Here is a 26,118-nt window from a genome sequence, read left to right as displayed (position 1 = left end):
TTTACTTTTAAAATAGCTTTTAAAAATCAAGAGCAAAATATTTCATGACCTGTGAAAATTATGAAATTCAAGCTTCAGTGCCCCAGAAGTTGTTTAATTGGAACACAGCCATGCTCATTCATTTATATATTGGGCATGGCTGCTTTCACACTCTGACAGTAGAGTGAGTCGTTTTGACAGAGACTGTATGGCTCAGAAAGCTGGATCTATTTACTATCTGGCTCTTACAGCAAGTTTGCGTGCCTGCTCCCTGGAGGAGCAGACAGACAGGAGGAAGGCAAGAGGCTAGCAGTTCTCACGCGAGGTGCACGAGAGAAACACCTGTTGAGCTCCCAAACAGACCGGTGCCAGGGACCCACCCTCAGTATTTCTCGAAGGAATTGGTCTGGGGTGGAGGTGTTTTCAAAACTTCCCCATGATTCTAATGAGAGCCGGGGCTGCTAGCTGCTGGGCTAAGGGGATTGGATACCAGAGGGTTTGGATTTCCCCAATGTTGGGCAGAATAAGGGACTTGTGCCTGCTTGCCCCAGGGATCCGCAAGGTACCCAGTTATTCGATTTGTTTGAAGATGGCGAGAGGGAAGAGAGTCATTGTTTCACACTGTAGTAGGATGTATAAGCTAAGTTGCATTTGAACCTAAATCCTTGAACCGCTGCTTCAAACATATGTCCCTGGATGTCCCCAGCATTGTCTGCATCTGTCAGGCAGGCACACCTTCGCCAGGACCCCCGCTGGGTCACTTCTCAGGATACACTCCAACTGGGAACCCTTACCCCATCTTTGCAGCATGCCCTCCGTAATTATTGGTGGTCTCACAGGGAAGGAGAAAAAAGACGACTCTATCAGAATCCCATTCTCCACCGGCACAGTCAGCACCATTGGCAGAGGCTGGCTCTGGGGCTGCAAGGCTGCTCCGAGCTATTATTGTGCCTGGCTCTCTCTCAGCATGACTCAACGCAGACAATATAGCACACCGAGAGCATGGGGGATGAACAGTAAATACGAAGCCTTGGATTTTTTTTTAATCTTGTCAGTTTTCTCCTGATTTGTGTCCTTTATCCTAGCCCCCTCTGCTGTATAAGCTTCTCAAAGCTAATGCCCATAACGCCACCACCCACTGGTAGCAGCAGGCTGCTGGGCCACGGCGGGGTCCTCATGGCGGAGCTTTACAATGCCCGCCATTCTTCAGCGACGGTACGCGTTAACCTAGTGGCTCCGGGTTGCTCCGACACCTTCCCCTCTGGTTTCTCTTTCCTCTGGGGGCCAATGGCAAGGCTGGGAGTACCGCCCTCCTGACTCTAACTGCTTGCCTCTGCGAGCACACACCACATGCTCCAACCTGGCAGAGCTGGAACAACGGCCCTGCTGAAAAAGAGCAAGGCAGCCCTGGGCAATTATGGAGCTGAGAGTTGACTGTCATCTCTACTTCCACATTAAAAAAGTTAGAACTATTTCTTCAAGCTATTTCTTTGGCCTCTGGTAGATACCAGCCCTCCACCTCCTCTCTTTTCTCAAGAGCGAGTGGGATTAAATCAACCCAGGGATGCGGTCAAGCCCACCGCCGAGGCTGCTGGAAATGATGTCAGCAATGGGCATCTGCGCTACTGTCACTGAAGTGGGACGATGGCATACATTTTGCTCCCTTGAAACAGCTCCAAGGAACAAGTTATGCTTTTGACATCTTTCTAGTTCTAATCAGTTTCCAGGGTCACTTGTGGCTCCCATTTAAGAAATGTGCCTGTTATCTCTACCTTGGCTACCACGACGTCTGCCTCTACGCCATCTCCTATCTCAGAATCCACTGGGGGTGGCAGGGCTGTGTGGAAGTGCACGTGCCTTTGGCATAGGTGACTTGCTGCTTTAGGGGAGACAGCAGGGGTGGTGGAGGCTGGAGATGCGGTGGCTCTCACGAGCTTTTGTGGAATGCAATATACATCAACTGAGAACACTTACATTCGGTTCTGTGAGTGTCAGCTTGTGAGGGCTTCCAAAACTAGGAAATCACAGAGGTTATAGGAAAGGAGCAAGGGAAGGGAAACCTGAGGTGGGTGCTGCTGGGGTGAGGGTCTGTGCAGGGGGTCGTAGGTCTTCTTAACATGAGATATGAATTTTGATTTTTACCTTCAAGGAGAAATATTTTAAAATCACCAAATAGCATATCTAGAAGTTGATGACTGTATCTGGTATGAACTTTATTATCCATTGATGGGGCTTTGTTTGGGGTTATGAAGCTGACAGATCCGACAAGAAGAGGTGATGATAGAAATGAAACTGGCCTCCCCAAGTGGCACTGTCCATCCCAGCGCGGCTCCCAGCAGTGCTGGGTCAGGTGCAGGCGCCCACTAGGCCGTGTTCAGGGAAATGTGCTCAGCTCCGAGAACACTAACGCTTCTGGCAGAATATCAGCGTGCTCAGGCTTTGATTTGTGTTCAATGGAGGGTAACCTACTCACCTCATCTTAGTATATGTGCAAAAAAAAAAACAAAAAAAGAGGAAGAGGCAATAAAAGATACTAGTAAGATTGTCATTAAACAAAACCAGATTGGCTCCAATGCACAGAACATGTGGTGAATGTCAGTAAGGACCTGGGGGAATTGTGACGATCTTGGAGCTCACAAGATTTGTTTTGCACAACCTCTAGTCCTTTACCTGCATTCGGCATAGCAAATCAAGCAGAGGGAGGGTTTAACAAATTTCTGGAACATGCCAGCTAACTCACTCCTTCCCACATCCAAGAGCATTGTGTGTTTGGTCTGTTTGCATTCTTTTTTTTTTTTTTTTTTTGCGGTATACGCGCCTCTCACTGTTGTGGCCTCTCCCGTTGCAGAGCAACAGGCTCCGGACGCGCAGGCTCAGCGGCCACGGCTCACGGGCCCAGCCGCTCCGCGGCATGTGGGATCTTCCCGGACCAGGGCACGAACCCGTGTCCCCTGCATCGGCAGGCGGACTCTCAACCACTGCGCCACCAGGTAAGCCCCTCTTGTTTGCATTCTTTAAGAATGGTTGTGTCTAAGAGTTTTTAAGACAGTGTTTCTTTGATGGAGTATATGGTGTTATTTGGTACCCACCAAGAAGATGTAACAAGAAAATGTACAGAGATTCTGCTATTCTTTATTCCATATCATGTTACAAGAAAACGACAGTGACAGCTGACAAACCATTATGTCTTTCATAATACAGACAAATTACAATTGGTAACAAATATGCAACATGTATTATTCCATTCTCCTTACTATGTGTCATTTTGAAGTATAATAATTTTCTGAATGCTAGCTCATTTCTTAGGTACCAACCCCCTGTTAGAAAGTACACATCTCAGTGTATCATACAAAAAAAAGATAAAAGAAAAATTTTTTAAATCCACTCCCAACTAGAGAGAATGTAGATTTTGTATGTGCCTCTAAAATATGCTGCTGTAGGAAGGGAATGAGAATAGGAGATTGCTTATTTTATTTGAATTTTGTTTGGTTTGGTTTTTGGTGTATGAGAAAATTGCAAGGCAGTAACTTATATGGTTTCCTCTGCCTACAAGCTGGTAAGGGAGATGGGAGTTATATGCAATTATGCAGCATATTCCTATGTATAGGGGCAGGCAATAATCTACCCCAGTATGTACAGCCTAAACATCCTCTTATATAACAAAGATTACAAAACCAGTAATATTCACAGATGATTATCTTGTATAGACGCATTACCTAGGGTATTGATTACACTGGCTATCATGTACACACTGAGGAAAGGATACCAAGAGACCCTGCTTTCTCCACAAGCCTGGAGGCTCCTCTGGAAACTCTTCTCGTCACCCTTGGGAGGTAGAAATAGCTTCTCATCCTTGTGTCAGGGGACGGACAGCCACTCCCGCCTTATGCCCCCGTTTTTTTTTATCTGAGCACTGCAAACATTTTTTTTTCATGTCCTATGTATCTTGTATTTATTTTTAAGTCAACCGAACTCTTCCTTTAAGAAAATGGACATGAAGTCCCAAGTTGCCTTTCAAAATACTATGTGTGCAGTGACGTCACACAGATACAGCTACCATGCTAACGTGTTCTAACTATTCCAGCTGTTTGAATTCAAGCTACTCCTTCATATAAAAATAATCTCACAAAACATTCCAGTGCTTTCTCAATAGAATAGTAAATCTGTTCATGAACACAGTCTGTAGTGATTTTCATGGCTGTCCTCAGCGAGAGGAGGGAAAAAAAAAGAAGGTGTTCGCAAATGGGAGAGGAAAGAGAGAGACAAAGTAAACTTTGATGTTCTGCACCAATGGCAAGCATGGGGAACCTAAAACCTCCTAAATGAGACCCTTCTGAGACATATGTCTCTGTAATAAAACAGATTTACCCCCCCACTGAGAAGTATTACGTTTCATTTCCCAAGAGAAGCTGCCAATGACGGGGGCATATATCTCTGAATAACTCTAACATTTCTAATTGAAGTCTTTAAACATTAAATATTTTCAAAATTTCAAGTTAGAAAGCTTATTACATAGCAAGACTGAATCATCATCAGCCCTTGGTTTAAACTTCATTAAGTACAAAAGTTATGCCTCTCCCCCAAATGAATAATTCAAAATAAATCACAGGAAAGGCCGTTTTTTGATTGCACGTAAAGTTTTCTCTCCACATTTACTTTAAGAAATCCTAATGTAAATACATGTTAAATCAAAATACCTCTAAAGACTGCCAAAGAGTTGGAATGTATGAAAGGAGAATGGGAAGTATTTCTAGGTAGTGAACAGTAAGCATTCTGGCCTTGGATAACTTTTCCACTCTTTAAAATCAATCAGTAAATAATTCCTCGCTTAGCACTTAGAAGCTTACAATGAATACTACTTTGGACAAGATGGATTGTGACCTGACATCTATACTCACACCCCACTCCAGGGGAAGTACTGTTTTAATGTTTAGAAATTCTGGGTCCAATTTCCTAGGTATACTGGGTGACTATAGAAAAGCCTTTCCTTCACCTGACTCTCAGGGAAAGTTTTTGTCAAACTGGCTCATAATTCCTACTCTTGATCCTAGAAAGTGCGACACGTTTCAAGTTCTCTTGCCTCTCCTCCTCTCTACTAGGAAATGTAAAACAATGTACACGAAGGTATTTCCATAAGAACTGGTGTCCTCAGGAGCTAGGTTTCATGCTCGAGATGAAGTTTCCTAGCTGCCCCAGTGTTATTTGGGGTCTGCAGTGAGGCCTGCCCCACCGGGAACAGACCTGTGCCAGGCAGCTCTCCCTCTGGATCAAAGCACGCGTATGCCTAATCCACCTTCCCCTCCACGTCACATACTCGCCTTCATCCTCCAAGGTCTCTCTCTCCTAAACAAGGGAAGCCGGGCCTTTCCTTTTTCCCTTTTCCATCTTTAAAGCAAGACTCCTGCCTTGTTTCTAAAACCTGCGTCCGAACAGTTATTCCTGGAGACTGCTTGAAGTTAGGGTACCCAATGATGCCTTCCAATTAGCCTGGAATGTTTAGAAAAATGTAGTTCAAAGGTGTTTTGGTGTAAATGAGCAAATTTCAAACTCCGGATAGCTTTGTAATTTGCTTTTTAAATGTTGACTAGTAAAGACAGCATTCAGGGCTCATCTAGCAGATACAATTCTTTTGCACCCGTGCTTTAAACAAACATTCTGTTCCTCACTCTTTTCACCATTTAGAAAATACTCACAAAGCGTAACAAAGTGGATGGAAAAAAATAAGATGTTGACAAGACCCAGAAAGCATTTAAAAAGCTACCTCAATTTCTAGAGGTTCAAAAGGAAGTGATTTATCCCTGTCTTTGTTCTTAATGCTTCATATTTGTTTCTTCACTTCCAACCTGCTCGGAGAACAGTCATGCTATGTGGCTTGAAAATGCTAAGCAGATTCTGATATCCTATATAAGTGTGCAGTTATTTCCAAGAAAAAAAACAAAACAAAAACACACATTTGCCAATGTCCTTAAAGAGACAAGTGGGGTCCCATGGCCAGGGACCAAGGTGTCAAGTCAGTCAGAGAACATGGGTGTTTTTTTAGCTATAGTTTTCCTTCCTGGTGGTTGCAAAATGTGCATTGCGCTCAAAGAAAACACACATTGTTTTATGCCACTATGTGGCTTTCAAGTACAGACATTACTGAAGAAGTGTGAACACTGAGTGTGTTGTCTTAATGTATTTAAGACATGGCTGGTGAAAGCATAAAAACCTTTACAGAGACGCCGTGGTGCAGAGGGAAATCAAAAAAAATCAAACACAAAAGACTGAGAAGAATACATGCCATGTATCAGTAAGCAAAACTTAATCTTCACATAGTTCTTGGAAATCACAAGGTATCCAAATGCGTGCAAGGTTTTAAATAAATTGCAGAGAAAACAGGTCTTGCCAGCTTCAATTTTCTTGTAAGTGAAATCCACCACAGGGAGTGAAAGGAGACTGATCCGTGATTCCCTTCGTATTATTGGCCACTTCATTAATGGTTTTTTTTCCTTCCCAGAATGATGACAACTTAATCCTGGAAGGAGGAAAGAGAAAATTGTTATATGTTAAAAACAAAACAACCAGAAAAACCTTACCATCATTCATTTTTCCTAAATTACATGAGACATCAGAATTGGTCAGGCCAAAGTGAGCCTATCCATTCTTTCCACAGTGGCTTCGAGCACACATGTTGGAAGCAGAGCAGTCTCCTTAACCAAAACAGTCCTTATAATACGATAAACAAATGCTCTGATTGCATTTTCTACTGTTAAAATAATTTAACTCCATGAATTTAAATGGTCTAACCTCCTCTTGGATTATTTAGAGAAAAAGAAATTCAGCAAATTTCCTTCCCCAAATCATTAGCACTAATACTGGTCTTAATTAAATGCCTGTAGCATCATACAGACCATTAAAAGGATGTATCGTGTTCGTTTTTATGAACATGAAATAGAAAAACGGATCACATACATGTTTTTAAAAAAATCCAGCTGTATATCATTCCACAGTGCCGATTATCAGACCTAGTTTCAGCAGAATGAAAATTGGCCCGCGTGACCTGAATTGCCAACCTCTTCCCAACATCCTGCATACAACTGTGCATTTCCGATGATGCCTGCTTAAATTCGGTAACTACTTCCATGTGAACGGTTCAAGAAGAAAGAAGGCATGTTCACTCTGCTTCTCTCTCCGTTTCTTTTTTGGCCCTTAAGCATTTTCATTGAGTTTCTAGGATGGGAAAATAATGTCTTGCCAGGAAGGGTGAAAAGAAACACTGTCAGGGTCAAGTCGCACAGCCCAGAGATTCGATCCATCAGCTCCACTGAATCCCAGAACCAACTCATTATCTCAGTTTAGAAGCTTGAGGTCACTGAGGCCTGGTCAGGCCTGCTTGTCCCCTTCCACACTGCCACACAGGCATCTTCTCTGGCAGACAGGGAACAGTGGTCTTTTGTCAAGACTTCGCAGTGCAGTTGCCGTACTGCTGCCCTTGAAGGCTAGGGTACCAAGCACATCACCCCTGAATGGCACTACCTTGACCAAGGGAGCAACAAGTTCCAATCTTACAGTTAAGAACCATTAAAACAGCATCCTCTCCACCCTCTAACTCATTTCCCCCACTTACTATGATGATTTTTGGAAGGTTAACCTTCCACCCTTTTTTAAAAAATTGAGGCTAAATTCATATAACACAAAATTAACCATTTTAAAGCATATAATTAACTGGCATTTAGTGCATTCACAGTGTTGTGCAACCATCACTTCTGTCTAATTCCAAAACATTTCTATCATCCCCAAAGGAGACCTTATATCCTTTATTTACATATCTTATATCCTTCATTCTCATTCTTCTCTTGCTCCAGGCTCCTTGGCAACAGTGAATGTGCTTTCTTGTCTCTGTATGAAATATCCATTCATGAGTTGATGTATATTTGGGTTATTTTCACCTTTTGGCTATTGTGAATAGTGCTGCTATGAACATTAATGTACAAATATTTGTCTGAGTACCTGTTTTCAATTCTTTTGGGTAACACTTGGTAGTGGAATTGCTGGGTCATATGGTGATTGTTTAATTTTCTGAGGAACTAGTAATCCATTTTCCACAGTGGCTGCACCATTTTATAATCCCCCCAGCAATATACAAATGTTCTAATTTCTCTACACCTTTGCAAACGTTTGTTATTTTCTGGTTTTTTGTTTTTGTTTTTTCTGGATCATAGATAGCCTAGTGGGTATGAACTGGTATGGCACTGTGATTTTGATTCACATTCCCCTAATAATTAGTGATGTTTGAACTTGTTGGCCATTTGTATATTTTACTTGAAGAAATATCTATCCAAGTCCTTTGCCCAGTTTTAAATTGGATTGTCTGTTGTTGAGTTGTAGGAGTTTCTTTTAAAAATATATTTTGGATATTAATCCCTTGATTTGCAAATATTTACTCCCATTCTGTGGGCTGCCTTTTCACTGTATTGATAGTGTCCTTTGATGCACAATTTTAATTTTGATGACGTCCAATTTATCCGTATTTTTCTTTTGTTTCTTGTGGGTTTTGTGTCACAAAGTTATGAAGATTTTCCCCTATTGTTTTCTTCTAAGAGATGCCAGCTTTTCCAGGAAGCCTGCCCACCCTGGCCAAACAGGAGTCAGGGTTTGTCCTGACATCTGCTTGCCTAGACACAGAGTTCCTACAGCCACGCCCGAATGAACTAGTCATTGCCTGGCTCTCCTCCACTCCACCACTTTAATCAGTAGGATGCAGACCTGGCACCCAAGCCTGACCTTTCTGAACTACAGACTTCATGTAGTCCCTGTGGTCTGAGGGCGTTTGCTGTGAGGGAGCATGTAGGGTGGCAGGTGATTATATTCTTGATTAATCTTGGTTTTGTTCGCCATTGTGTCTCTAGAGCATAGCCCAGACCTAGCTCAGGTAGTCAGTAGACAGTTGTGGAATGAACAGGAAGGGGAAAGGTAGAATCTGAGAACTTGGGAGTGGAGTATGTTCTCAGATGTTATTCCCTCCTGGCATGGTGACCAAGGGCAAATGCTGTGCCTATGCTCTTGCTGAAAGAGCACAGTGCTGGGAACAGAGGTGGCCATCCACAGATACACTACAGGCTGAGAAAGGTGGGTAAGATTAACACCTTCCTGTAGGTCAAACATTTTTGTTTTAACTCCATGACATTCTATTTGAAAAAACTGATTTGATTTTCAATATATCTGATTTTACGTAACCATATGTGCGCACCATCATCCATGGCTTGTTACTCTCCTATTGGGTTGATTTAAGACTTTCTTTTAGTCATTCCTGGTGTTTGTCCTTGCCTTTGCGCTGATTCTTTGGGTGTAATCTCTAGGAGAATCATGTACCTAACCCAGGGCATAAGCAGAGTTGGATAATAAAGGATAATACAAAATAACAGTAATCGATAATAAAAGGTGAACAGAGTGATTATGAGATGTCTATTACTTAGGTTTAGGTTCAGACATTTAATGAAAGGAGCCAATAATACGAAAAGAAGGGAGATGCCAGTGAGAGCTAGACCCTTTCCCATCTCTGTGAGCAGCTGAGCCCAAACTGTGCCCACTACCCTGCCTAATATTGTTCACCGGCAGCATGGGATGTCCTTTCTTCCTCCTTGGGTGGCATCAGCATCTGTTTCAGTTTTCAAGGACTGCATATGAGGTAGGTGAGTTTACTGCTAGAAAAATTCTTTAAAATCTAAATGTAATCATGCATTTGACAGGTGGGGATATAGGTGGAAGGAGAGGGCACACAACATTCATAGGGAAGCAAAGTATAATAGCAAAATCCTTCCTTACATTTAATTGATTATTAAAATGCACCACACACACAATACAAATGAAACTGAATATAAATTATAAACTGTGTGCACGTCAACTCCTAGGTATATAAACCATAAGATTAATGGATGCCATTTATATCTTGCTTTCTGTTTTTACAATGTTCTTTCTCTAGAAATGCATGTTTTTAAAGAAGAAATTGGATTTTTATTGATAAAATCCTTATTCAGAAATATCTACATAGAGCTTCTCAGCTATAAATATTAATTAATTGGATTGCTAGTACCCATAATGCAACTTTGTTCTGACCCATGTGCCCTATGAACTAGATATTTTTTGGATTCAATTTTCTTAAAACCAACTGTCAGCATCATGTGATGGAGGAGATGAAAAATGAAAATGAGCAGCCCCGCTGTGCAGGTGGGTGACCTGTGGGAGAGAGTCTGCCTGGTAGGATTTTTACACGAACCATCAGACACAGACCAATTGATTAGATCATCTCATACCCGCCACCAACTAGGCTCAAGAGACTAATTAGAGAGAGTACTGCCTGCGCAGGCACCCCATTGACACCTAATTTGCTCAGCCAAAGCCTTTGGGGAAAATGTATTATCTCTGCAGCTGCACTTCATGCATTTCTGATTTGAGGCATAAGCAAGGAGTGCTTCATCACTCTTTTGAGCAAACTGAATGTAGAAGCCCTTAAGTGCTAAATGCAAGCAAACAGACCCAAATTAAAAATGGGCCAGGCTCTTTCTAATTCCCTCTGTGCTCCCTGTTAAATCTCTATGTGTACACATACACACACACACCCTTACACATACACAAACACACGCAGTTTACACGCCAGTGGGACAACACAGCCCAGTACCCCAGCTCAGGGTGCTTCCATGTAATCAGATGGTCTCTCTTTTGCTGGCCTACTTACCCACTCTCAGGTTTTGTGTTTACTTTTTACTTTTTTAACCCTGCTGCAGCACTGCCCCTCCACAAAGTATTCTTTTTTCTACAGGAAGACTCTGGCCCCCCCTTTTTTTTCTCTCTCTAAGCCTCACTGGAGAGAAGTGATTATTTGCTTCCAAATTAAAACAACTGTAGGTTTTCTTTCATGGCCTAGATTGTGAACAGGATATTCACCAGGATGTATGTGAAGCTACACATAGGGTAGTGTTGGGTAATCCGCTCATTTCTGTTTGAGGGACTTCTGTGTAAACCTAACAGAAACGGAAGCAATTTGATGTAAATAAAGCTACCGCCCAGTAGCAAAGACAGTATAGAATTATAAAATAGTTAACCTCTCTTCAAGAAAAACAATGTATATTATTTGACCACCTTTAGCTTTTATCTGTTTCTAACCTAGAATAAAATTAACTCCACATTTCCTTCTTTTCAAATGTGGAACCCAAAAGACCGGTATATAAGGAGGAATTTAAAGACAGGTGTATAATTAATCACATGCTTTAAGAAAAAAAGGAAATAAAAATGAAAAATCCAGACAATATGGAAAAACTAGAGTCTCTCTGTGCCAAATCTAGTGGCTAGGGGGAATGAATTTCCTTAATGCTGGAAAAGGAAAAAAAATAGGACCTGCTGCTATGGTGTGTTTTAGAGTGGACTTAATGATTTTATGCCTTTCCACTCCCATATCGGATGAATTATTTTACCCACGTGTTCTGGTAAATTACAATTCTGCTTTGTAATCTTCATGTTTATCTTATTCTTAAGAATTCGGTGAAGATTCTGGGGGCTCATTTTAGCTGTCTACTTTTGAAATCAGCATTCACAGTTGTCCTAAATTGGGCGTTCAGGTAGTCAGGATTCCAGTGGCCACTGGAGTGACTGTCTTTCTGAAGGTGTATAAAGAGTGGTTGCAGGGGAGATGTTTGAAAATAGTTAAAAAATCAGGGCCTTAACTAACACACATAACCGTTTACAGAATTTATTCTGAGTTGGTGAAAGAAAAAGTCCAGAAAGCTTCTTTTCCCCAAGTATCATATTACTAAGACTTCACTTAAAAGTATCCAGGAAAAAAGAACTACCAGACTGTGTGAGTTTGAGTTTGCTTAAAATACTAATCAATCTTCAGGCAGAATTTGCTACTGTAGAAAATTAAGTCCACATATAAGACTGCTAAACCCCAAGCACCTAGGCAACTACAAACCTCTCTGAAGTAAAAATATCATACATATATACAAATATATACATATATGACACATATACTCATTTGTATATATAATCAAATTTTATACTGTAGATTTGACATGAATGTTGGACTGAAAATGATACGTTTTAAACTTCATAATGATTTTCAAAAATCTGGGGACGGCTTTATTTATTCATTTTTCTGTGAGTTTAATTATGTTATGATTTGGCTAGAAATATAGGTTTTCTTTGAGAACATCTGAAATCAGTGTTTTCCACAGTTGTTCTGACATTGCATTGAAGCTCCTCGGGGGGTGGGGAGAAATGGGATGAAACAGAACGAAGTAGAAAATTAGTTAAACCTACTTCTGTTACTTATTTCTGATTTATGATAATCATGCTTCTCCCCCCCAGAAGAGAATACTTTGAGACCAGCAAGAGAATATTAATTAAAATGAATGCAGAAATAGTCGGGCTTTGTTTTAAGCTTAACAGAAGGTCCATCACTCAAATAGCCCAAATCCTTTAAATTGAAAGCTGTTTGGTAACATCCATATGGGTGCACAATGCACTAATTGCAGCGACTCTGCACATTTTAAGCTTCTTGCCAAAGTGGTGATCATAATTAAAAATTTTTAGGCAAAGCTTTAAGTCTAACATTTCAAAACAAAGCATTTCATTTTAATAATCATCGTTATCAACAAACATTTATTGAAATCCTCGTTAAAGACCAGGCATTATATGATGTATAATTAGCTGTGATTGAAAAGAATCCTCTATTTTAATGGTATGACTGTTTATTAAATCAGATTTATGTAAATATAAAACACTGGTCGTATTTTAATCCACATGTAGATTAAAGGATGGCAAGCCTGGGAGTATGTCCTATCTCAATAAAGGCCAAAAGTGTGCAGGGAAAGTACTGATCTAGGTCTTCTAAGAGCCACCAAGACATATTTTAATCTTTTAAAAAATCATATGTATATATATATTCAATCACACATATAATCATTTATATATAATCATACATAATATATAAAAATCACACATATCATATACACACATATAATCTAAGGTTTGAAATAGCTCATAGAAATAATTTTAATGACAAAGTTAAGAATAGGAAAGCCTTCACCAAAGTGGCTTATTTTTTTCAAGGATTTCTTATGTGAAGCTTTATTTGCTCAGCATACCTTTATAATTGACTGGTTCCCAAGTGGGTATAAGTTAATTAAATAGAATTCTGCCCTTTCACCTTCCTTATATATTACAGTCCTACTAAACTATATTTAAATAAACCAAAGTCATGTAACTCAGCAGTGTGTGCATTTTTTACAACTTAAAACACACACACACAAATCTCATAAAACCACTTCTAAGTATTTAGCAGTCAGAGAAACACGAGGGTTCATGTCTGACTTTAATTAAAAGATCTGAGAGCAGATGTGACTTCATTTTGGGTGGATTTTTTTCTTTCAAATTAAAAGTTGTCTACTATTACTGTCCAAAGTGTTGAAGCGCAAGAAAATTTCATGCTAAGGGTTTTGAATTCAATACATATGATCATCTACAACTTTAATCTGTCTCATGAACCATGAGACAGAAATTTGCAAAGCTAAGATTCAGCAGAAATTTGCAAAGCTAAGATGACTTTCTGTAGTGAAAACTAGATCACATATGATTGGTAAACAGAGAACAGCGTCAGCATAAACCAGAAGTCGTGTTGGTTCACATGAGAGAATTCGTGCTAATGTTAGTTTTGAGCCACTAAGTCACAGCAGCCATGTACATGAGACATAAGCACAGTCGTGTGCAAGCTGAAGGGGTCTGCAGTACTGTACATGCTGCCCACTTACCTCACATATTTCATCTTGGCTTAGTTCGGCCACATGATGCTCTGTCTTGGAATTGTTTATTGTAAGGTTCTCCTAGAGCTCTGCACATTTTGCTGTTTCAGCCAAAATTCGGTAGCCTCAACCCTTCCACCAAACTTATTTCACCGGTAAATTGTGCTAGTATTTTTAGTAGTGTTTTTACTGCTTTTGTGGGTGCCATGTGCTACAGACTGAATGTTTATGTCCCCCCTCAAATTCATATGTTGAAAACTAAACCTAATGTGATGGTATTCTGAGCTGGAACCTTTGGGAGAAGATTAGTTCATAAGGGTGGAGCCCATGTGAATGGGATTAGTGCCCTTATATAAGAGACCCCAGAGAGGTCTCTTGCTCCTTCTTTCATGTTGAGGACACAGCAAGAAGAGGAAGAGGGTCCTCACCAGGCACTAGATCTCCTGGTGCCTTGGTCTTGGACTTCCAAGCCTCAAGAACTGTGAGAAATAAATTTCTATTGTTTATAAGTCACCCCGTCTATGGTATTCTGTTAGAGCAGCTCAAACATACTAAAATACTATGTTGAATACAATTTGAGTGGTCTGCCCCTTACTCTATTTCTTCCCATAAACTACAATTTTTACTGTGGTAGTTTGCCAAACACATGTAGGAACACATATGTCATATTATAGCAGAAACACTGATTCTTATGGGGCACAATTTAACACTGTCACAAAGTGACACATTGTGGACACTACCATAGCACATCGTTTCTACCAGGAAATGTCTGCTGACAGCGAGGAAGGTCCAACAAGGTCATGCTGAGGGATTCAAGACATTGGACACCCAGCTAAGCTCCCCACCAACTCTTTCCCGTGTAGCAGCTTCACAATATGAACAGTGCCAATGAACAACAAATCACTGAGGGCTGATTCATGGAAGTTAAGACTCTATCTGCGTGTAAAGTTATCTGAAATGTACTCCCCACAAAATCCTAATAGGCTATTTTAAAGTATTTTGATACTGGTTATCCCATCATAGCAAGTTGCTATATTTCTCTTATACCCAAGATAAGTACGAAAATATGGGATAGTTATGGAACACGTATCATTATGAGAAATAAATAGCAACCTTTTGTGCACATGTAGCATTTTCTCCTATCCCAAGTACATTTCATTTACCCTCTCATTTTTTTTTTTTTCTTGCGGTACACGGGCCTCTCACCACTGTGGCCTCTCCGTTGCAGAGCACAGGCTCCAGACGCGCAGGCTCAGCGGCCATGGCTCCGCGGCAGGTGGGATCTTCCCGGACCGGGGCACGAACCCGTGTCCCCTGCATCGGCAGGCGGACTCTCAACCACTGCGCCACCAGGGGCCACCAGGGAAGCCCTACCCTCTCATTTAAAGAATGTGCCTGGGGGACTTCCCTGGAGGTCCAGTGGTTAAGAATCCGCTCTTCCACTGCAGAGGGCGTGGGTTCGATCCCTGGTTGGGGAACTAAGATCCCGCATGCTGAGAGGTGTGGCCAAAAAAACAAAATAAAATAAATAAATAATGTGCCTGAAAGACAGGACCATAACCTTAAGAGGAGAACAGATTTTATAAACTGGGCTTTTAAAGAAGTTATGATCCTTTCAGTCACTGGTTCAATGTCTCCTGGCATAGCAGCTGTGCGAGGTATATTCCAAGTGTAAGTACCCATAGCATTCACTACAGGAACCACACCTTTACAGCAACTGGGTTGGCCAACTGTCCCAGTTTGACTGAGGGGGTTTCCAGGGTGTGGGACTTTCAATTTTAAAACTTGGGTAAACCAAAAGGAGTTGGTCACCCTTACAGGAACAACAGGGTCGATATGCTGTTATTTCCAAGTTGATTATAAAAACAGAGCTAGCCAGCTTGGCACTTTACTACATGAACTAAAATATGCTGACGTTCCAATCTCAAATTGTGAGTCACAAAAGTAAGACAAAGGCTCACATCAGGAACGGCAAAAGAAGGCTTCCCTGGTGGCGCAGTGGTTAAGAATCTGCCTTCCAGTGCAGGGGACACGGGTTCGAGCCCTGGGCTGGGAAGATCCCATATGCCGTGGAGCAACTAAGCCCATGTGCAACAGCTACTGAGCCTGCGCTCTAGAGCCCGCGAGCCACAACTACTGAGCCCGTGTGCCACAACTACTGAAGCCCATGCGCCTAGAGCCCGTGCTCCACAAGAGAAGCCACCGAAATGAGAAGCCCGTGCACCACAACGAAGAGTAGCCCCCGCTTGCCCCAACTAGAGAAAGCCCGTGCGCAGCAACGAAGACCCAATGCAGCCAAAAATAAATAAACAGATAAATATTTAAAATAAATAAAATGACAAAAGATTTGTTGAAACGATGTTGAGATCTGAGCCTATAGCATTCTCTCCTCCCTCAAAGAATTTGTCACTGATCTTCCCAAATCTGTGCCTTAGGCTTTCCTCTGTAAGTGTTTTATTGACGCCATGGTGGATCACATTCTATTCTAATGAGGCTGCTGGATTCAAGACCATCAACTTGCTCCTCACTGCAGTTCTCAGTTGCACTTCCAATAAATCCATCTGTTTAAATTCACACGTGCCTGCGCACCGTGGCATGAGGGAGACGGCTAAGGCCACCACTCTCAAATGACAAGAGGTGCAAATATCCCCCGAATCTCTGTGCAAATGACACCCCACTCAATGAGCTGTGGCAGAGCCAAACTATCAGCTGGCTTGCCTATTTCAATCCAGGAAAACACTGAACATCTCTTTTTTAAGGAAAGCACAGCATTTAGCAGGGAAGAGGAGACTATTCCAAAGACTGTTAAAGCAAGGTCCCTCCCAGTGGTGGTCTGAAGCTAGCTTGAACTGGCTTGTGAGAGCCCGATGCTAAAATTTTCAGGAATTTTGCAAGCTGTTATTAAACACAGCCACCCTTGAAATTGGCAATGGAAGGAGGTATATTTACACCATGGGATACAGACAATTGACCAATCAGGGCTTTCCTGCTCTTTCTGGAGAGATGGCTGCTAAATATTTACCAGCGCACCACTGCCGTCCTCAGGAGCCTCAAGAGTTTGGAAGGGGACCACAGGACAACAGCAACCTCTAAGTCAAAATGGAGAATGGAAGTGTTATTCTAGAGGTACCAATGCAGTGAGGAAGAACTGGGCTTTGAAAGATAAATAAAAGTTCAATGTGTAGAAAGGAGGAAGGAGGGCATTCTCGAATAGCCTAGGGCTCTGGGAAGCAGTGAGTGGCCAGTGGGGCAGGCACATATTTGGAGGTCAGGAAACAAAGTGCAGGGGAAGCTGACAGGGTAGGGGAGGCTGGTGGAGTGGAGGGCCTTACGTGCCCTGCTTAGGGTTTGGGGCTTTATTCTGTATGTAGTGAGGAGGTCTTCGAGGCTTTTAAGCAGGGGAGTCGCCAGGGCAATCCCCAACCAAGGGCAGTTGTGTGCTTTCCACACAGATGAAGTCACAGCTGCCTCTGTGAAATCTGTGGGTAAATAGTTGTTTTTTTCAGGATGACATCAAATGAGATAATGCAGCAGGTTCTTCGAATGTCTTGTGACTGCTCACAAAGCACCAGATTTTGCAGCACTTAATGTGGAAAGGTCTTATTCTGCCCGTGAGAAATATCTAGAGTGTCCTGGACTCAGGATGACACAGAAACTAAGCTTCTTCCCCAGGACTGCAATTTTCAAAACGTAGCCCGTGGGGAGAATTTGGACACTTTCATGCACCAGAAAGATGCCTTAGGTCCTTGATAAATTGCCTGTTCACTTGAGTCTCTATATTTGTCTACACATTTAAAAGGAAAAGGAAAAGAATATGCACTAACTCTGAGTTCTACTACTCTGCTGACCTTTATAAGTCAAACATGATTTACTGTTTTTGATTAGCACACAACCTCAGACAGGCTTTCAAATTGTGGCGTTTAGAATTCTAAAATACTGTCAAATCTTTTAAAGAGCAACTGCAATAAATTCGAAAACGTCATCACGGCACTCTTGTCTTGATTCACTGCGGGTGCATGCTGGGGACTTGGAGTTTCAGCTCCTTAAAAATGTGAAGCCTGTAATGTCCGATGAATAAGACATTCACATCAACACAATTGGTTTCCTCCTGGTATAAAACGATTAAAGTGCCAACAGCTCAGTGGTTTGGTGGCAGAGCAAAGAACAGTGGTTGCAAGCCTGGGGTCCATCTCTCACTTCCACTGGCAACAGAGCTGGAGAATGCAGTGACAGGAGCCAGCACACACCAGGCTCATGGGATTAAGGGATGCTTCACGCTTTTTTAACGTCCGTTTGTGGACGACTGAAACAAAAGCATGGAGTTAAGTGAATCGAGCTCTTACTGTGAGAGACAATGCAATACCCTGTCGCCTTGCCCCAAATCAGAATCCCACCCACAATGTGGTGAGTTGGGAACTGACATCTTCTCTTCCACACCTGTGAGTGGAAGCACATCCCAGAAAGATCTGATTTCCTCTTCACACAGATGCTAAAGAACAAAGTTATGTCTTGTCTGGGTTTATGCTGTTTGTTTTCCAGTCTGTTGGCATTAAAATTGCACCCTAAGCACCTATCATGTCTCATGATGCTCTGTTAAGTCCTTTTCAAAAGATCTGACTTTGAACACGGGGGTCATTAGAAAGAAAGAAAGAAGAAAACCCCAAAACAGATCTAGTGACTTAGTAGCTTCATTGTCATGGGGGGAAAAAAATCACCAGTTTTGCTTGAAACATAATAATTAACTATAATGTATACTGCATGAAGTATACAAGTGTGAAAACAAAACAAAACAGCTCATCAGCTCCAATAAGCTGCTTGGTTTTGCTCCTTTTGCAACTCTTGGATTCAGTGGCTCGAATGAGCTGTCACCTACAATGAGCCGGGCCTGCGATGCTAAAATGGAAAAACTCTTTTGTTTTTTAATTAGTAACCTCCCAAGTTTTAGTGCCAGAGTTTATATGGTTCTCATGATCAATTATTAAGCACGTTGGTCCAAGCAGGATGTAAAACTACTCATGCCTGGATTAACATGGTAAAGTTAAATCTCATCTCGTTTAGTACTCTCTTATTAAGAAAAATTCTAACAGGTTGATTTTTAGAGACTGATATATGCCTGGTAAAATGTAAAGAAGAACACTGCACCTCTTTCTTTCACTCGCTGGGGTGTAGTTTGTTAAGCCTGTCTACATTACTAGAGATGGGTGATTCAGATAAGATGTATCTGAAGCAGACAGGTAGAGGAAAATTACTAAGATTCATGGTGTGCAATCAAGCAAAGAAATAGACTAGAAAATAATTGAAGGCAAGAAGAGCTTTGTGTTAGAACAAGCTCCAAATAAAACTATGCAAACCCTACCAAATCTGGGGAAAATATGCAATCATGGTCACTGTTCAGAGGGCTGTCTTGCTAAGCACACAGATACATCACAGTAATTCCTCTTGACCATAAATTCTCTGCACTTGAAATTTGAACATTTGTAGATTTACTTCTGTGTACTAAAGAATTACCTCTAAATTGAATCAATAAATATCAAAGTTATAAAATCAACTTCCATTCATTTCTTTCGATCCTTATTCTGTCTTCTGTATCATATACAGTTGTATGCACTCTAAATATTATGATTATATATTTTTCCAACATTTTATTAAACTTTTCAAGTATACAGTAAAACAAAAGAATTGTACAGCGAACATCCATATACCCGCTACAAAGATTCTACAATTAACATTTTGATGTGTTTGCTTTGTAACATAGCTATTCATCTGCCTATGCTTCTATTCATCCATTAATCAATCCTATTATTTTGATGCTTTTCAAAGTAAGTTGCTGATATCAGTATACTTCACCCCTAAATATACATATTGTTAATTTGAGTGCAATATGTATTTATGGTGTTCAGGTAAATTTTACTTACAGTAAAATGTACACATTTTGCGTACATTATTTAATGTTTTTAATGGTACTGCATAGGAACTGTTGCATTGCTATGTAATGGAGAGATCAGTTTTAAGTCAGAATCTGAGATTATGATTTTTCTTACGAAAAAAATTTCTTTAATGTCCTCCCTATTTTTCTACTCTTACCAACTCCTCAGTGGACAAAACACTGATAAATACAACTGCCAACAAGAGAACAGACACAGAGCACTCAGATTATGATCATTCTTAAACCGAGTCACTGCCAAATCTGAGAACCAGATGAACACCAAGGAATCCTCTCCAGAAAACTCCATCTACACATATAACTACAGGCAGCTTTTTTCATACAATTTCAGTTGGCTCACAGATCTTCTGAATTCCATTCATAGACCCATGGACCGCAGGTCAAGAACCTCAGGATTGGAGAGTCAGAATGCTGAAGCATCAAGCAGCATTTCCATCATCTAGCCACAATTCTAGAGCATACTGCAGAGGAAATAACCTTCCCTGAAAGTTAAGTCCTTGAAGGTAATTCCTTTTGAACAAGGGACACAGACTATGGACACTCCTGTTAAGAGTGGTTAGAGGCTTATGTGATTTCCTACACCCTCCCTAGATGACAAGAATACAACCAACCAAACAAAAACAAAATAAAAATGTCACCTAGTCCATGCATCATGTTTCATCAAGAGAGGTAGAACCTAGCCCACTCTATTTGATGAAGGCAACAGCCAACAGGAGAAGCACAAATGGGCATTCTTTAGATCCCTAAGTAGGGATCTAAAGAGATGACCTTCAGAGTCTCTTCTCACAGCTTTGCCAATGATGCCGAACTCTTATCTTCCCTATTGAGGTAAAAACAATATCAGCCAAGATTTTGCAATTGTTCTTAATATGGCCACTCATATTTTCCCCCTCAGAAAGGGTCACAGACAACTCATTTGAGCAGCTGAGGAGGATTTATTATGCCTCTGGTCCCCGCAGCAACCTTCAAGGCAGCATTTCATCTTATGGATGAGAAAGCTGAAGCTCAGAAACATGTGTTGGAAAAGTACATCCCACTCCAACCCTCTGGACAAACCTTTGTCTCTCTTGTCAATACCAGTGTTTCTTCTTAACATCAGAAAACGAACTCATGGTCTTTTATATCTGCACTTCACAGGCTGATCTGGCTTCTATGGCCTCACTTTGGTTCTGTCATTTCAGAGTTGTGGCATTCCAGGACTTGGCCTGGAAGCTTGGCATTCTGATGATTCTTGCTCACTTTCATCTCTCTGGTTAACCCTTATTTACACTTGTACCCTGCTTATCTCAGGCACATGAATAACTTGTGCCTTCCTTGCCATTGCTAGGGGACAGCAACCTCTGGCTGCACTGTGTCTCTCTGTGACCTGCCTTGGTAGCACTGAGACCCCAAGGACTGCAAATCTTTAGGGGCCAGTTAAGAAGAGAAAAGGAAAATGTGGAGCCAGGGATGAATCACGATTCCTCAGTCTTATTCCAATCAGCACATGGTTGCCATAGCAACCACACCTAACCGTCCCTCTACCTTGCTCCTCCCACGGATCTGCGTGCTGGTTTGGGTGATCAAGGGAATCTGCACAGAATTGCTTCAGTTCTCTGATCCACATAATTTTACTTTTATACAGCTTAATTTTATAAAATTTATTCCTTTGAGCATAAGATAAAGAGACTAACTTTCAAAAAAAAAAACAACACATTTTTTTGACCACGGTTTTCCACTGATTAAATGCAACAAGACCATTCCCCATTTCCTTTTTTGAAGCTTCGCATTTCCTCTTCCCTCATGCACCCTTCCCTCAGTGCACTCACACACACGAAAATACACACCCACACCGTCCGATGCCTGGTGGTGATATTTTTGAAGGAATATTCTGACCAGAGAAATTCTAAACATATAGATACGGGATCCTAACCCTCTTATAGATTTGTAACCCTTCTACAATTAAGCCAAAGTAGAGGAATTTTAGGAAAAACTGGACTTGGAATAATGAAATCTAAACTATTTCCACTTATGTTGACATGCCTTCCTTATACACAATAAGGGAGACTTCTTCCTTTACTTTAAAGCACCAAGAAAATAGGATGCTCTTCAGAGGTTCTGAGGGGATAGAAAGAAAACCTTGCTGTGACTGTTTTAGTGGCTTGTGAAGCCTGGTGGCCATGGTGTTGCCACCCCTGGATTGGGTAGTGATCTTCCATGATAAAGAGCCCCCAGGAGCTGTGCAAAGGCCAAAACAAGAACACAACGCTAACAGTGAGACCAGATAGTAGAGGCAATACCAGGAACTGAGCTCAAAGGTGGAGTGAAGTGGCTTTGAGGTCTTCTGTGTGAGGCAGGCATCCTACATCTAATGATATATGGAGGGGATTGAGGAAGAGTTCACCTAGGCTGCAGTTTGCAACCCTCTGCAGATCTAGAAGCGTGGGGCTCAGTCTCTAGTCACACGAGACCCAGCTTGCTTCACTTTGATGCTGTCCCTTCCCTCACTTTCTTTTCTTGTTGAATTCCTCACCCTATGTTCCTTTCCACCATGCCTGACTCCCACACAAGGCTCCCATTTTTGTCCCCAGACTTGTTTTCCTTCCTTGGAAATCTTTCTTGAATACCTTTGGGATCAAAGAAAATAACAAGGAATGACTTTTCACCCTTCCCTTGAAATGCTTTACATTATCTCTAATGTTTGCAAACATTAGTGGTCATTAGTGCTCTTCACTAAGTTCCAGCTCTCTGTCTTCTGGATCCTGGGTGGAATGCCCTTTACGTCTCCCTTGGAAGTTAGGCATGGCCATTCCACCTGCTGGGACCAATGAGATGTACATATCCATGTGGTTGCCTTAAGGGCCAGTATTCCTCTTGCCAGGTCTCTTCCCCCTGCCAAGGTGGCTGAGGAAGACTGTATAGAGATGCAGCCTCTGTTACCCTGCATCCCTGAGCAGAGCCTCTCATGACTCATATGGACAGACCGTGTCAACAAGAAATAAACGTTTGTTATATTAAGCCACAGCAAAACTTAGTCCATCCTGAATGACACAATGCTTATCATGTCTAGTTTGGATTACAAGTCTCTACTCTTCAAAACAATCCTAGTGAGGTAGTTGGGTTTGCCATTCCTTATTCCAATGAGGAAAATGAGGGGTAGAGAATACACATAATTTACTTAAGGACTCACAGCTAGTAAGTGGCAAAGCTGGAACCTGTACCAGATTTTATTACTCCAAATCCCATACTCTTTCTACTGTATTGTAACAGTAGTAACTCTTAAATGATGTGGGCAGGAGAGAAGACTCAATTCTGAAAAGCAATAGAACAGAATTTGATAAGGTAAAGAGAAGAATACCACAAGCCATACAAGAAAATCCATGCTTTTATATTAAAAAATGAATAGTAGTACGGGATACGTCTGTCAAGCTTTACAGTATTCTATTTTTGCTTGTATTTCTTCCTGCTAGCAATAGGAAAGTTGCCAGATACCTGGTGCAAAAATTGGAATTCTCATATGAATATCACTCTCAGGTTGGGTAACTTGAACTTCACATAATTTGAATCTGAGTAAAATTAAATAATGGTATTCTTTGAAATTATAAGCATGAAATGTTATGTATATCAAAAAGCATCTGGAAAGATAATATACCAGCTATTAATAGTGGCTACCTCTGGAAGGAGATCAAGATCTTCTGCAGGTTGGGAATTTTAAAGTTTTACTAGATATTCCTTTGTGTTATTTGAATACTTTCCAATAAGAAAGTTTTATTATTGAAATTTAATTATTGGAATAAATAACTTACTATTTGTATAATGAACATACACACAATGTGATGCATAACTGCTGCATAACTGTGAGTTCGTGAGATGGTTAGTATTTGGCAACTGCAATGAAAAACTAAACTTGCTCAGCACTGTTTAAAGCCTTGCTAAATATACTTGTGTTTAAGAGAAAATTGTTCAGAAAAGGAAGGAAGAAGTAAAGTATATTTCCTGCTTCACATTCTATATCAAAATTGAATTATTTTGATTTTTTTGGGTAATATCTTTTCAATGCATTAATAATGAAGTGAAATGATAAAGAGGAAACAGAGAGCTACGATATCTAAATAGAAAATAATCACGAATGTCAAATGTTGCTCAACCACTTTAACTACAAACACATAAGACACATGTATGAAGAAAAAATCAAATAGGTACACACTTTTAGGCACTAAAATTTGGTTATTACTAAATTAAAGATAAACCCTTCAAATTTAAAATGCTTTAATTTTATCCTCTTATTTACAGAAAGGAAACAAGGTTTGAATCTCTTATTTTCTTATTTCTAAATTGATCAACAATTATACAACATGTGGATAAACTTGTTCCACAGTCACATCTGATTTTAAGGTATGATATAATGTTGACAATAAGGCAATGGAATTACCTTCTTCATCCAATGACTATTTTTTTTTACAATCATATTTTATACTGAGCACTGAGACAAAAGATTTGGACTTGGTAATTTTTATCTAAAATTTTAACTACAGATTTTGAAAATCTTACTCTAAACATAACAGCAGCATGTTTCTTATGATTATTTGTCTATCATCTGATTATCTTATATATATCTAAGCTACCTATTTATCTATCTGCACACACACTACACCTTGGTCCTGAGCGTCTAGCTCTTAGCTGGTGAATTCAGAATCCAAGGGGAGAAACTGACAACTGATTACAACTCTATCCCCAGACAGATATTCCACTACCACGGAGGGCTCTGTTTCGTCTGGATAGTGGTTCCAATTGCTTAGTGTGGGAGGGGATAAACAATATATTCCCTCTACTACTACTTTCCTCTCAATTCCATTGAGGGTTGATCAACACTTGCATTTTGTCTCACTGTTTGTTCATCAGTAATAAAGGGTATGAGTTAAAATACATGAGGAATGTTTAAGTGATATTCCTAAAAATATTGATTTAACTCCTGGAAATCAAATTTCTTTTTTAAAAGAATTACAATGAATCACAGAATAAGTCTCAGCACTCAGGGATTACTCAATAGACACTGGTTCCCTCACTCTTCCTGATTTGAAAATTATTACCATCCTCAACAAATGAAAGTAATACTTCATAGTAAAAAGGAAGAAAATTACCAGATTAATGGGGAAGGGAACATTACCTTGTTCAGAAATATGTTTGGAAGAAGTTACTGACCATCTGTCCTAAGAGATTTCCACGTACTCCCTGTGATACTTGCCCTCACTAAAGTATGGATGTAAACCTAATGCTGAAGTGGTTGTTTATTGATTCTCATGTGTTTTGACTACAATATGAAAAAGAGAGGGATGTCTTAATTGTGGCAAAGAGCTTACCAGAGTACTTAACTATATATACATTTTTTTTGACTTAATACATATATTTATTTATTTATTTATTTATTTATTTATTTTTAGGCTTTTTATTGTCCAATCCCTGGCCTGAATTGTAATATCCTTTTTTTTTTTTAACATCTTTATTGGAGTATAATTGCTTTACAATGGTATGTTAGTTTCAGCTTCACAACAAAATGAATCAGTTATATATACACATATATTCCCATATCTCTTCCCGCTTGCGTCTCCCTCCCTCCCACCCTCCCTATCCCACCCTCCCTATCCCACCCCTCCAGGGGGTCACAAAGCACCGAGCTGATCTCCCTGTGCTACGCGGCTGCTTCCCACTAGCTATCTACCTTACGTTTGGTAGTGTGCATATGTCCATGCCTCTTTATCGCTTTGTCACAGTTTACCCTTCCCCCTCCCCATAGCCTCAAGTCCATTCTCTAGTAAGTCTGTGTCTTTATTCCTGTTTCACCCCTAGGTTTTTCATGACATTTTTTTTTTAATTCCATATATATGTGTTAGCATACGGTATTTGTCTCTCTCTTTCTGACTTACTTCACACTCTGTATGACAGACTCTAGGTCTATCCACCTCATTACAAATAGCTCAATTTCGTCTCTTTTTATGGCTGAGTAATATTCCATTGTATATATGTGCCACATCTTCTTTATCCATTCATCCGATGATGGACACTTAGGTTGTTTCCATCTCTGGGCTATTGTAAATAGAGCTGCAATGAACATTTTGGTACATGACTCTTTTTGAATTATGGTTTTCTCAGGGTATATGCCCAGTAGTGGGATTGCTGGGTCATATGGTAGTTCTATTTGTAGCTTTTTAAGGAACCTGCATACTGTTCTCCACAGTGGCTGTATCAATTTACATTCCCACCAACAGTGTAAGAGGGTTCCCTTTTCTCCACACCCTCTCCAGCATTTACTGTTTCTAGAGTTTTTGATGATGGCCATTCTGACTGGTGTGAGATGATATCTCATTGTAGTTTTGATTTGCATTTCTCTAATGATTAGTGATGTTGAGCATTCTTTCATGTGTTTGTTGGCACTCTGTATAT

The 26,118-nt window shown here is 40.6% G+C and overlaps 2 protein-coding genes across 25 annotated transcripts in view; one reads left to right on the top strand and one right to left on the bottom strand.

Annotated features, from left to right (window-relative positions):
* Positions 1-2,979, top strand: part of MTERF1 (mitochondrial transcription termination factor 1) — a 547,773-nt gene extending 544,794 nt beyond the window's left edge. For 10 of the 19 annotated variants that reach the window (XR_007479182.1, XR_007479181.1, XR_007479178.1 and 7 more), the window contains one exon: positions 2,828-2,979. The gene's annotated coding sequence lies outside the window, so the exon portion shown is untranslated. The remainder of the gene's footprint in view (positions 1-2,827) is intronic. The other 9 variants (XR_007479177.1, XR_007479175.1, XR_007479172.1 and 6 more) reach the window with 3 other exon arrangements.
* A 2,377-nt stretch (positions 2,980-5,356) lies between these two features.
* Positions 5,357-26,118, bottom strand: part of CDK14 (cyclin dependent kinase 14) — a 711,364-nt gene continuing 690,602 nt past the window's right edge. For all 6 annotated transcript variants that reach the window (XM_049714769.1, XM_049714770.1, XM_033420532.2 and 3 more), the window contains one exon: positions 5,357-6,493. The gene's annotated coding sequence lies outside the window, so the exon portion shown is untranslated. The remainder of the gene's footprint in view (positions 6,494-26,118) is intronic.

The sequence above is a fragment of the Orcinus orca genome, chromosome 9 (assembly GCF_937001465.1).
Source record: "Orcinus orca chromosome 9, mOrcOrc1.1, whole genome shotgun sequence".
NCBI lineage: Eukaryota > Metazoa > Chordata > Mammalia > Artiodactyla > Delphinidae > Orcinus > Orcinus orca.
Note: the sequence above shows the minus strand (reverse complement) of the source record. Positions and strands in the feature narration are given on the sequence as shown.